This window comes from Phascolarctos cinereus, unplaced genomic scaffold (genome assembly GCF_003287225.1).
Source record: "Phascolarctos cinereus isolate Bilbo 61053 unplaced genomic scaffold, phaCin_HiC Scaffold_726;HRSCAF=1367, whole genome shotgun sequence".
Lineage (NCBI taxonomy): Eukaryota > Metazoa > Chordata > Mammalia > Diprotodontia > Phascolarctidae > Phascolarctos > Phascolarctos cinereus.
In genome coordinates this window covers 331,566,516-331,578,842 of record NW_027556098.1, presented here as the reverse complement: position 1 = coordinate 331,578,842, position 12,327 = coordinate 331,566,516, and the positions used below count along the sequence as shown (strand labels likewise).

General features: G+C 36.7%; 1 protein-coding gene across 4 annotated transcripts in view; it reads right to left on the bottom strand.

Annotated features, from left to right (window-relative positions):
- The window catches only part of TMEM135 (transmembrane protein 135), a 329,334-nt gene that overhangs the window by 185,577 nt on the left and 131,430 nt on the right, over nucleotides 1-12,327 (bottom strand). The gene's annotated exons all lie outside the window — the stretch shown is intronic.

Genomic DNA, 12,327 nt, shown 5'->3' with positions numbered 1-12,327 from the left:
TTTGGAAATGGTTTAAACGGCTAGACCAAAAATAGTCATTAATTATTCCATGTAAATTTGGAAGAAGGTCATTAGTGGAGTTTCCAACCATTCTTTGCTCTGTCCTCCATGATATCAATAATTTGATGGCATTTTTATTAAATTTATAGATGGTACAAAGCTGAGAGATATAGCTATCACATTTTATGATAGTCAAGATCCAAAAGGCTTTGGATTGACTAAAATGGTAGAACTAGCAAGACTATACTTATGCCTCTTAACTTTTAAGTCATGAACATGGGGCTCAAGAAATATGCATGCAAGTATCAGATCATGGATACAGAGCTAGAAAGAAGGCCATCTTAAAGTAATCTTCAGTTTTAATGCTCTAAACATGCATTATGAAGACAATGATATGACCTCCTCCCAAAAAAGTAATCATTAACCTAATCTTAGGCTGAACTGAAAAGCACAGTATCCAAGACTGCAGACCTCATAATACTCTTTCCTAGGTAGACCACATCTGGCATGCCATATTCAGTTTCAGATTCCACATTTTGGGAAAGACATTGATAAGCTGGAGAATATCCAGCAGAATCAAGCAGTCTACTGAAGGTCTCAGAGATCCATCTCACATAAATATTAAGTAAAAGAACTAGGAATATATAAACTGGAGAAAAGGCAACTTGGGTAGCATGCCTGATAGCTATCCTCAAGTAATTGAAAGAATGCCATGAGGAAAGGAAATTATATAGTACTTGGCCCCAGAGGACAGAAATAGAAGCAATGGGTAGAAGTCACAAAGAGTCAAATTTAGGTTTGAAGTAACAGAAAACCTCCTAACTATAAGAACTGCCTAAACGTACAATGGAATGCTTCAGCAGGCGGTGGGACCCCCCCCTGAGTGGAGGTCATCAAACAATGGACAATCACTTATTAAGTTCATTGCACAGAGGAGTCTTATTCACGTAAGGTTGAACTAAATGGTCTGTGGAGTCCCTTCTAACGCTGATTCTGTGATATTATGGGGGGGGGGGCTCAAAATGAATGAAATTTCAGTTTCAGTAATATTTTTTGCAGACTGAGCCTGGACTCAAGAAGACTTGAGTTTAAATGTGATCTCATTCACTTACTGTGTGACCCTGGACAATTCACTTAACCTCTGTCTGCCTCAGTTTTTTCAAATGTTAAATTGAGATAATAAAGCACCTACCTCCCAAAGTTGTTGTGAGGATCAAATGAGACAATATTTGTAAAGCTCTTATCACAGTACCTGGCACATAATACACACTAAACAAATATTTGTTCTGCTTTCATTAGCATACCAGTGTACCTGAAGGAACTATAGAAATCACCTAATCTAAACCTCTAATTTCACAGATGAGGGAATTGAGATGCAAAGAAATTCTGCGATTTATTTGAGGTCACCCAAATTACTAGCAAAACTAAGATAAAAACATACAACCTCCTTTGTTAGGTTCTTAAGGCTCTTCACAGCCTGGCTACTTTTCAAGAGTATTAAAGGCTACAACCTTTCCAAGTGTATTAATACAGAATGTCAGAAAAGTCTCAGAGCATCTTTTAAGACTTAATAGTTACTAAATAAATAATGGTTATTTACATATGAATAATAATCATGTGATATTGCTTTTGATAAATGATATCTGATTCAATATTACTTAAGCTTTAATAGCTATTAAATAAATATTAAACATTACTATTTTAAAACTGCACTGAAACTTTTGGGACATGCTGTATTATTCCCCCTTCATGCACTCAGGTCTACCCAGGGTTGGGGAACCTGAGGCCTCAAGGCCATATGTGGCCTTCGAGGTCCTTGGGTGCGGCCTTTTGACTGAGTCCAAGTTTTACAGAACAAATCCTGTTATTAATTTATTAAACTGTGAAGTTTGGATTTGGTCAGTTTGGATTCAGTCAAAGGGCAGCACTTAAGGACCCAGAGGGCCACATGTGGCCTTGAGGCCGCAGGTTCCTCACCCCTGGTCTACCCTAATTGCAAAGGTTGTCCCCCATACCTGGAATAAACTCCCTTCTTCACCTCTGCCACTGTCTATGTTCATTCAAGGCTCAGCTGCCATGTAACATCCTTTACTAGCAATTTCTTAATATCTCCAACTCTAACTTAGTGCCATCCCCCACCCCTGACAAAGATTTACCTTATTAGAGGAAAGTGCAGGAATTGAAAATGATTTTTTAGAGTCTTAATTGGTCAGTTATAACTGCCAATATGAAAACAAGAATGGTGGTGTCCATCAACATTTTCACAAAAAATACTGATTCACCCATTGTCAGGGTACTGTTTTAGTTCATGATGTTTCTGGCTTGTTCTTCCACCATAATTTTTTTATTTCTGGTTTTCTACTTTTAGAAAGAAATCTCTTAATAAGAAATAATCTTATTTTGTCATTGTTGTTGCTGTCAACCCCAAAGGTATCTTTTTCATTCTAATTTTATTTTTCCTTTTTTCTGGGACAAATAAATTATTCTGTTACCTGTGAATTACTGTGCCTTCATTGGTTGTTTTACCTGTTCACCTTTCTTGTACTTCTTTTGTTTGGGGTGTAAGAGAGGCAAAAAACTTACTTCAGGTCTAGTATTCTTTGTAGGAATGCTTCAAATGTCTCTAGCTTTTTATTTTTTAATTGATCGATTACCTTTTCATTATGTTTAGACTCAGGCTTGCAGGATGGCTCACCTTGGGCTGCATGATGAGTTCCTTTGCTCTTGAGAACACATTATTTCATTCCTTCCTACAGTTTCTGGTGAACATAGTACAGTCTTGTAATATTAGAATTTCCTTTTCTTTATATTTGAAAAGTCTCTTCCGGTTGCTAGCAAAATTTGTTGTTGAAATTGTTCAATTTAACCACTATATGTCTTGGAGTGAGAAGCATCAATATTTTCCAATATCAATATCAATATCAGTTTATCTGCTTCTGCTCAAAATCTTTAACCAAATATTCTTCCCCCTGAGATCTCTGGTAATTTCAGTCATTTTTTCTTCATATTCTGCTATCTCTCACTTTTTTGCTCCTTCTCTCTAGATAGCAGTTTCCCTAGGGGCTAAACCTCAAAGCTGTCTCATCTTCCTTCACACTAAGGGATTCATTTTTCATTCTACCCAAGTGACTCAGGAAGGTACAAAAATGGTCACAGCTGGATGCCAGTCTCCCTTCCTTCAGGTCTGATGGAGCTTCCACATACATGCACTTCTTTTAAGAAATTACTATATGCTAGACTCTGTGCTACATGCAAAGGATAAGAAACAATCACCCTAATTTCAATTGGCTTAAATTATTCTAGGAAGAAACAACATATAAACAGAGAAGTAAATTTTAAAATATATGCAAAATAAATACAGTCATTACTTTGAGAATACCAGAAACTAAGGACATCAGTAGAGGTCTTGGGTAAGAGTCATTTAATCTGAGCCTTGTCTCTGAGTCTCTGGGCCTCCGGCCTCCAAGTCTATTGATCTTTTTACTATTATATCACAGTGCCTTCTTTTCTGAGCTCAGATTTCTCAACTGATGCTGAAAGAATTGGACTATATAATTCACATCTATAAGATTAATATTTATATAGTACTTTGGGTTTTATAAAAGTGCTTTCCTGACAATTGCTTTATGACATAAGTAATATTACCCCAATTTTTTAATGGGAAAATGGGGCTTGGAAAGGTTAACTGAATTATTCATTCACACCACTATAAGTGTCAAAGCCAATACTGAGACTCAGATTTCCCAACTCCAACCAAGTTCAGTAATCTTTCTATTATACCATGCTGCCTCCCAAACCAGATGATCTTTAAAGTCTTTTCTAGCTCCAACAATCTATCATTCCATGATTAAGCTGGATGCTAAATCATCTTCCTACCTCTCAGAACCTGAACTGCATTTTGTAGCTCCTTTGAGCACTTAAGATGTTCTATTATTTCTTCAAGAGTTATATATGTATATATCTTATTTCTACTGTTAAGCTATAAATTCTCTAAGGACATACCGTGCATCTCACTTATCTTTTTATCTTCCTCAGTATTAGACACTTAGTCAATACCAGAAGAATGAATGGAGTAAATTGACTGAATGAATGAACTAGGCATTTTACAACAAGGACTGCATGGCAATTAAATATTTTTTACAATACTACAGATACTATTCTTAATAGAAGGTAAAACAGTCATCAAAAGTACCCACCAATCACCTCCTGAAAGATATCCCAAATTGAAAATGCCATGGAATATTGTAACCAAATTCCAAAATTACCAGGTCAAAGAGAAAATACTGCAAGCAGCCAGAAAGAAACAATTTAAATATCATGGAACCACAGTCAGGATTACACAGGCCTTGCAGCTTCTACATTAAAAGATTAGAGGGCGTGGAATACGATATTCCATTAGGCAAAGGGAGCTTGGAATACAACCAAGGATCTGCTACCCAGTGAAACTGAGCATAATCTTTCAGGGGAGGAGATGGACATTCAATGCAACAGGGGACTTCTAAACCTTCCTGATGAAAAGACCAGAGCTCAACAGAAAATTTGATCTTCAAATGCAAGACTCAAGAGAAGCACAAAAAGGTAAACAAGAAAGAAAAAAACAACATGTTATTAATAAGGGCAAACTGTTTACATCCCTACAAGGGAAGAGGACACTTGTAACTCTTGAGAACTGTATCATTATTATGACATTTAAAAGGGGATACAAAGACAGAGGGTATGGGTATAAGTTGACTTTGATGTGATGACAAAAAATCTAATTAAGTGGTGAAAAGAAGATGAAAGGAGGAGGCAGACAAAGGTAAATAGCATCACATGAAAAGGCACAAAAACCTATTACTGTGGAGGGAAAGAAGGGAGGGAGATGAGCATTGTTTGAACTTTATTCTCACCGGATTTGGCTCAAAGAGGATATAACATAATCAGTTAGGTATAGAAATCTAACTTACCCTATGGGAAGTAGGAGGAGAAAGGGGAAGAAAAGGGAGGGGGCTAATAGAAGGGAGGGCAGCGTGAGGGAGGTGGTAGTCAAAAGCAAAACTCCTGTGAGGAGGGAAAGGGAGAAAGGAGATAGAAAAGCACAAATAGGGTAGAAGATAGGATACAGAAAAAGACACAAATAATAATCATAATGTGAATGTGAATGGAATGAACTCTCCCATAAAATTGAAGCAGATAGCAGAGTGGATTAAGAACCATAATACGTTGTTTGTAAGAAACACATTTGAAGCAGAGGGATACACACAGAGTAAAGGTAAAAGGCTGGAGCAGAATATATTATGCTTCAGCTGAAGTAAAAAAAAAAATAGGAGTAGCAATACTGATCTCAGACAAAGTAAAAGTAGACCTAATTAAAAATAAGGAAAGAAACTACATCCTGTTAAAAGGTACCATAGACAATGAAGTAATATTATTACTAAACATATATGCACTAAGTGGTACAGCATCCAAATTCTTAAAGAAGAAGTTAAGGGAGTTACAGGAATAAATACATAACAAAATTATACTAGTGGGGGGACCCCAATCTCCCCATCTCGGCATCCTATTGGTTCTAATTCTTCTTCATTGGGGCAGCTAGGTGGTGCAATGGATACAGCACCGGCCCTGAAGTCAAGAGTACCTGAGTTCAAATCTGGCCTCAGACCGAACACTTGACACTTACTAGCTGTGTAACCCTGAGCAAGTCACTTAACCCCAATTGCCTAAAAAACAAAAACAAAAACTAATTCTTCTTCATATCATGACTAATGTGAATATAAGTTTAATATGAATGCATAAGTCAAGCCTATATCAAACTGCACACCATCTTGGGGAAGGGGAAAGAAAAGAAGGGGGAGAAAATTTAAAACTCAAAATGTTATGGAAGTGAATGCTGAAAACTAAAAATAAATCAATTAATTTTAAAAAATCACCACCCTGACCACAGATCGGTGAATTTTTTTGAACTCTGCTGCTCTCCAAAGACATCTACTATATCTACAAGGTGTGCTAGGAGGTGTGATTTGACCTGAATTGCTGGAGAAAACACAATAAAATCACAGATCCTCAAAGTACGTAAATGAGTATATGAATGCATTATGTATCTACCTCAGAACCTATCACAGTGCTCCATACATACTAGATGCATAATAAATGTTAGCATAATATGACTAAAATTCTCACTTCTTTACAAGAACGTACAAATTTCAAACCATGATTCAACAGTGCCAGAAATGCTACATCATAAGCAGTATTATATAATAACTCACTTGCTAGCAAACATACATCACCTCACACACTAGAGAAACTGGTGACCGTTTTGCATATTAAGTGATGCTTTTATCGAGAATTTGGGGGTTTCCCAAAGTGTGAACAACTATGTTGTACTGTATATTCTAACAATGTCTGACACAGGAAATATATAATTTGTTAGCTAAAGCTGTTAGTTATTAATAGTTAATGAAATCAACTTGTTTTATAGAGTGAGTAAATGTCATGATCTCTTTTGATTCAGCCCACTTGAAATATGCATTACATATGTAAGCTGTGTGTAAACTAGGCAGTGGTTTTAAAGACACAGAGAATGCTACCTCTGTTTAGAGATGTGGGTTAGTAAGTATCCAAGAATTTAAACTGTAAGCAGATGGTTTGAATATGTGTTTCCAAATTGATAACAGTCATCTGGCTCCAACTGAAATGTGTTATGTTTTTATAAATCTATGTTCTGTCATGTTCTATTTGATGTGACATGACAGAGTAATATACTATGTTATGTTCTATGTTACCTCTTTGAAAATAATGAAACTTAAAGGGGAAACAAGGCAAAACTTTTCCACCAGTGATGTCAGACACAAAGCCTAGCTTTATCAAAAAAAAAAAACTGAATGTATAGTTAGAGTTCTAGGGCTCTTCTGTAGGTCTTGATACTAGCTAAATATTTAGCTTCAGGCAAATCACTTCTTTATTCGGGGTGAGTTTATCTATCTGTAAAATATGGATCGTATCAGTCAGCTGGCTATCATTCATGGATATTGTGAGAATAACAGTATCTACATGCCTGATTTTGACATTACAAAGAGAAAGATAAACCACTGAATGTAAATTCAAGTTACTGATAGCTTAAAAGCAGACTGTATAACTACCTAAAGAAGGGCCAACTTAAAATCAGCATTCTGTATATAGGCCCTAAAAATCTATCTGTTCATGATAAATCTAAAGCAGAATCTGTCTCAACTGCATACTTACACACATGAAAAATATATCATTAACACTTAGGTGTAATTCACAGCAATAATTTTGCTTCTCTGATTATTTGTGGCCAATATTCAATTTTTTTTAAATCACCATAATGGTTTTAGTACACCGAAATATGATCTCGCCTTAAAAAAGTTCATTTTTTAAAAATAAAGGCAAGCCACAAAGCACCTGCTTGTTTCTCTCATTTGTAGATCCTGGTTTTCACTTCAGTGTGCCATCTTTGACCCATAAAAAAGGCAAATGTTTTATATTTTGAAAAATAAATCCATTTATTCCTAAAAAATTTACTCGTGTAAATTTAAATTCTTTCAGATACCATGATATGTAATAAACAATATAAATATTTTTGTCTGTCCTTTTCTCAATTGCATAAGAAAATGACTGATACAAAGATGTTCATAAACATTAAATGTTAAATATATAAATATTCTGGAAATCCAAAATAATTAAAGAATTGAGCAACTTTTCAATGACATTACTGCACCATAACTGTGCAAGACAAACAGTTTAATGCTATTTCCAACAGTCTAGCCAAATGTATTTAACATAATATTATGACAATGAGATACTGAAATAGGTATTTCCTTTAATGGTAACTAATAAGTAATTCAAAAACATCTAAATATATAACAGATGATGCTTTAATTTATTTCTTTATGATTGTTGAGCATTTATTTTTTTCCTCACTCTTCTTCCCCTCCCCCATCATTCTCCACCATGGAAAACAAAAACAAAAACAAAACCTTTTCAACAAATAAACATAGGCAAAACAACTTTCCACACTGGCCATGTCCAAAACTGAGGGTCTCAGGGTCTCATTCTACATAGTAGTTGATTGCTTCTCTGACAGAAAGAACATGGCTAAAGTTTTTTGTCATTAGTCTTCTGGAACTATGAGTTATTAAGCCTTTCAAAATTATTCATTTTTACAATTCTGAGGTTATAAAATAAATTGTTCTACTTCTGCTCATTTCACTCTGCATCAGATCATAAAAGTCTCTTCAGGGTCCTCTAAAACCATCACCTTCATCATTTCTTACAGCACAATAGTATCTTAGTTTACAATTCATTTACATTGTACTCAAAAATGTTCTGTGAGATAGCTCGTTTATTTATTATTATCTACATTACAGTTATCCCTTCGACATCATGACTTACTCCATCGTGGTTTCAATATATCATGGGCTGGCATAAGAAATTATATGGTAATTTTGAGGGAGTTGTGAGGAAGCCACAGATGGCACAACGAAAGCCAGCAGATGACACAAAAAAAGAAACTCAGAAATGCATAAAATATATGTATGGTATTTTTACTTAACATGGATCTACACAAAGCTTATGATCAAATACTTAACCCAAACTTTACAATAAGGTATTGTAAACATTCCATAAAAGAAAGAAAAATTCAGACCTCTTCTCTGGTATGAAGGTAGCACAAAAAAATTTTACTTGTTTTTTTCCAGATCACAGGGACACCGTAGCCCTAACCCCCATGATGTGGAAGGGATAACTGTATACTGAGGAGATAACTGACTTACCTGAGGCTACATAACTAAAAGAAGGATTGGAACCCAAGTCTCTTGACTCCAAGTTCAAAACTCTTGTCAAGTATACCACTGTTGCCAGGAAAGAGGCCAAAGGACACAAGTAGTAAGATAGTTCTTACAATTCTACACACCTTAACAGTAAGTCCTTTTAAAGTGTTGTTGTTGAGTCATTTCAGTCGTGTCTGACTCCTCGTGACTCCCATTTGGGATTTTTTTGGTAAAGATACTGGAGTGTTTGCCATTTGCTTTCTCCAGATCATTTTACAAATGTGGAAACTGAAGCAAAAAGGGTTAAATGTTTTGTCCAGGGTCATACAGCTAGTAAGTGTCAGAGTGTCATGAACTCATGAAGATGAGTCTTCCTGACTCTTGTCCTAGCACCCTATCCACTGTGTTACCTAGCTGCTGTGTAATCATTATCTAATGATGAAAGCACTAACACTACCAGAGAAATAGAGCCATGTCTTTATTGACATTCTCACTATAAATGAGCCCGGAAGACAAAAGGAAGTTACAGATAAGCAGAAGGGTATATTCAGGAAGAAGACCCAGCCTTGACCAAATAATATCCCACTCCCAATCCATTCCCTCACCATACCAACACACACAGAGAAAACAGAAAAAAGCAAAGAAGAAGCCTTTCATTATGTGCTCAGTACACTGCCTAGCACCTACTAGGCACTTGAAAAATACTATTGGAGGAGCCAAGATGGTGGAATAAAAGCAGTGACTTGTTTGAGCTCTCCCCCAAACCCTTCCAAATAACTGTAAAAAATGGCTGTAAACAAATTCTAACATAGCAGAAGCCACAAAAAGACAGAGTGAAACAAATTTCCAGCCCAAGACAACCCAAATGGTTAATTAAAAAGGTCTATGGCACCAGGCTGGGAGAGGAATGCAATTCAGCATGGGCCGCATAGGCAAAACAGGTCTGTGAACCTAGAATAAGCCTCAGAGCACTGAATCACAGGCAGCTGTGGTGGTTTCCAGACTTCTCAACCCACAAACACCAAAGAAAACTTAGAAGGATCAGTAGGAAAAGTCTGTCACTGCAGTGAGAGAGAATCTCAGGCTCAGCCCCAGTCCCAGCTACAGCCCTGAGACAGTAGCTGCTTCGGGAGCTTCCAGCCCACAATCTGAGAGGGAATCAAGTGGCTGATCAGAGGGGGATAACAGGGATCTCTTTGCTTGTGTTAAGGCAGGATTCTCTTGCTTTGCCTGTGCTTGGATCTGGGTCACAGTTCTGGGTGGCAGTCCTGGTGTGGAGGAATGCTGGTGTGGTGGAGCTTGTAGTGGCAGTAAAGAGCAAATACTTCCCCTAGTTCCAAGGCAGAAAAGAATGCTTATGGTCACTCATAGAACAGAGCACAGGCCAGAAGGAGTAAACACATTGCCCCTGATGGTACCACCTTGGAAGAACTGAAAATTTACAGGTGCCTAGAAGTATCTCTGAAAACAGCGGCACAAAACCCTTGAAACTTGGGACAGTACATTCTCCACACTGGAAGCAGACCCCTACCTTAACAAAGAGTTTAATAATCAAGTAATTAGTTGGGAATGTGACCAAACTATGCAAAAAAAAAAAAACCTCAGACTATAGAATCTTACCTTGGTGACAAAGAAGATTAAAACATACACAACCAGAAGAAGACAACAAAGTCAAAGGTCCTCCATCCAAAACCTCCAAGAAAAATATGAATTGGTCCCACACCATGGAAGAGCTCAAAAAGGATTTTGAGAAGCAAGTAAGACAAGTAGAAGAAAAACTGAGAAGAGAAATGAGAGTGATGCAAGAAAATCAAGAAAAACAAGTCAATAACTTGCTGAAGGACATCCCAAAAAATGTTGAAGAAAATAACACCTTAAAAAATAGCCTAGGGGGTAGCTAGGTTGTGCACTAGATAGAGCACCAGCCCTAGATTCAGGAGGACCTGAGTTCACATCCGGCCTCAGACACATAACACTTACTAGCTGGGCAAGTCACTTAACCCCACTGCCTAGCCCCAAAAAAAAAAAAAAAGCCAACCCAAATGGCAAAAGAGGTCCAAAAAACCAATGAGGAGAAGAATGCCTTAAAAAGCAGAATTGGTCAAATGGAAAAGGAGGTCCAAAAGCTCACTGAAAAAAATAATTCCTTAAAAATTAGAATGAAGCAATTGGAAGCTAGTGACTTTATGAGAAATCAACATATTATAAAACAAATCTAAAAGAATGAAAAATTAGAAAACAATGTGAAATGTCTCACTGGAAAAACAACTGACCTGGAAAATATACCCAGGAAAGATAATTAAAAAATTTTTGGACTACCTGAAAGCCTTGATTAAAAAAAAAAGAGCCTAGACATCATCTTTCAAGAAATTATCAAGGAAAACTGCCCTGATATTCTAGAACCAGAGAGTAAAATAGAAATTGAAAGAATCCACCAATCACCTCCTGAAAGATTCGATCCCCAAAGGAAAACTCCTAGGAATTTTGTAGGCAAACTCCAGAGTTCCCAGGTCAAGGAGAAAATATTGCAAGCAGCCAGAAAGAAACAATTCAAGTATTGTGCAAACACAATCAGGATAACACAAAATTTAGCAGCTTCCAAATTAAGAGACCAGAGGCCTTGGAATAGAATATTCTGGAGGGTGAAGGAGATAGGATTACAACCAAGAATCACCTACCGAGCAAAACTGAGTATAATCCTTCAGGAGAAAAAATGTATATTAAGTGAAATAGAGGACTTTCAAGCATTGCTGATGAAAAGACCAGAGCTGAATAGAAAATCTGACCTTCAGATACAAGACTCAAGAGAAACATGAAGAGGTAAACAGGAAAGACAAATCATAAAGGACTTACTAAGGTTGAATTGTTTACATTCCTGCATGGAAAGATGATATTTGTAACTCATGAGACATTTATCAGTTTTACAGTAGTTGGAGGGAAAAATTATACGTATATGTATTTAGACAGATAGATAAATAGAGAGCACAGGGTGAGTTGAAGATGAAGGGGTGATACCTGGAGAATAAAATTAAAAGATGAGAGAGGATTATACTGGGAGAAGGAGAAAGGGAGAAGTAGAATGGGGTAAATTATCTCACATAAAACAGACAAAAAAAGGCTTTTACAGTGGAGGGGAAGTGGGGGAAGGTGAGAGGGAATGAGTGAATTTTACTCTCATTGGATTTGGCTTAAGGAGGGAATAACATACATACTCAATTGGGTATGGAAATCTATCTTACCCTATAGGAAAATAGGGGGAAGGAGGACAAGAGAGCAGGAGGATGATAAAGTGGAGGCAGATTGGGGGATGGAGTAATCAGAAGCAAACACTTCTGAGGAAGGACAGGGTCAAAAGAGAGAATAGAATAAATGGGGGGTGGGATAGGATTAAGGGAAATATACTTAGTTTTTCATAACATGAGTACTATGGAAGTGTTTTGCATGACTACACATGTATAACCTGCATTGAGTTGCTTGTCTTCTCAATGAGGGTGGATGGGGAAGGAGGAAGGGAGAAAATTTGGAACCCAAAGTTTTAAAAACAAAGGTTAAAAATTAT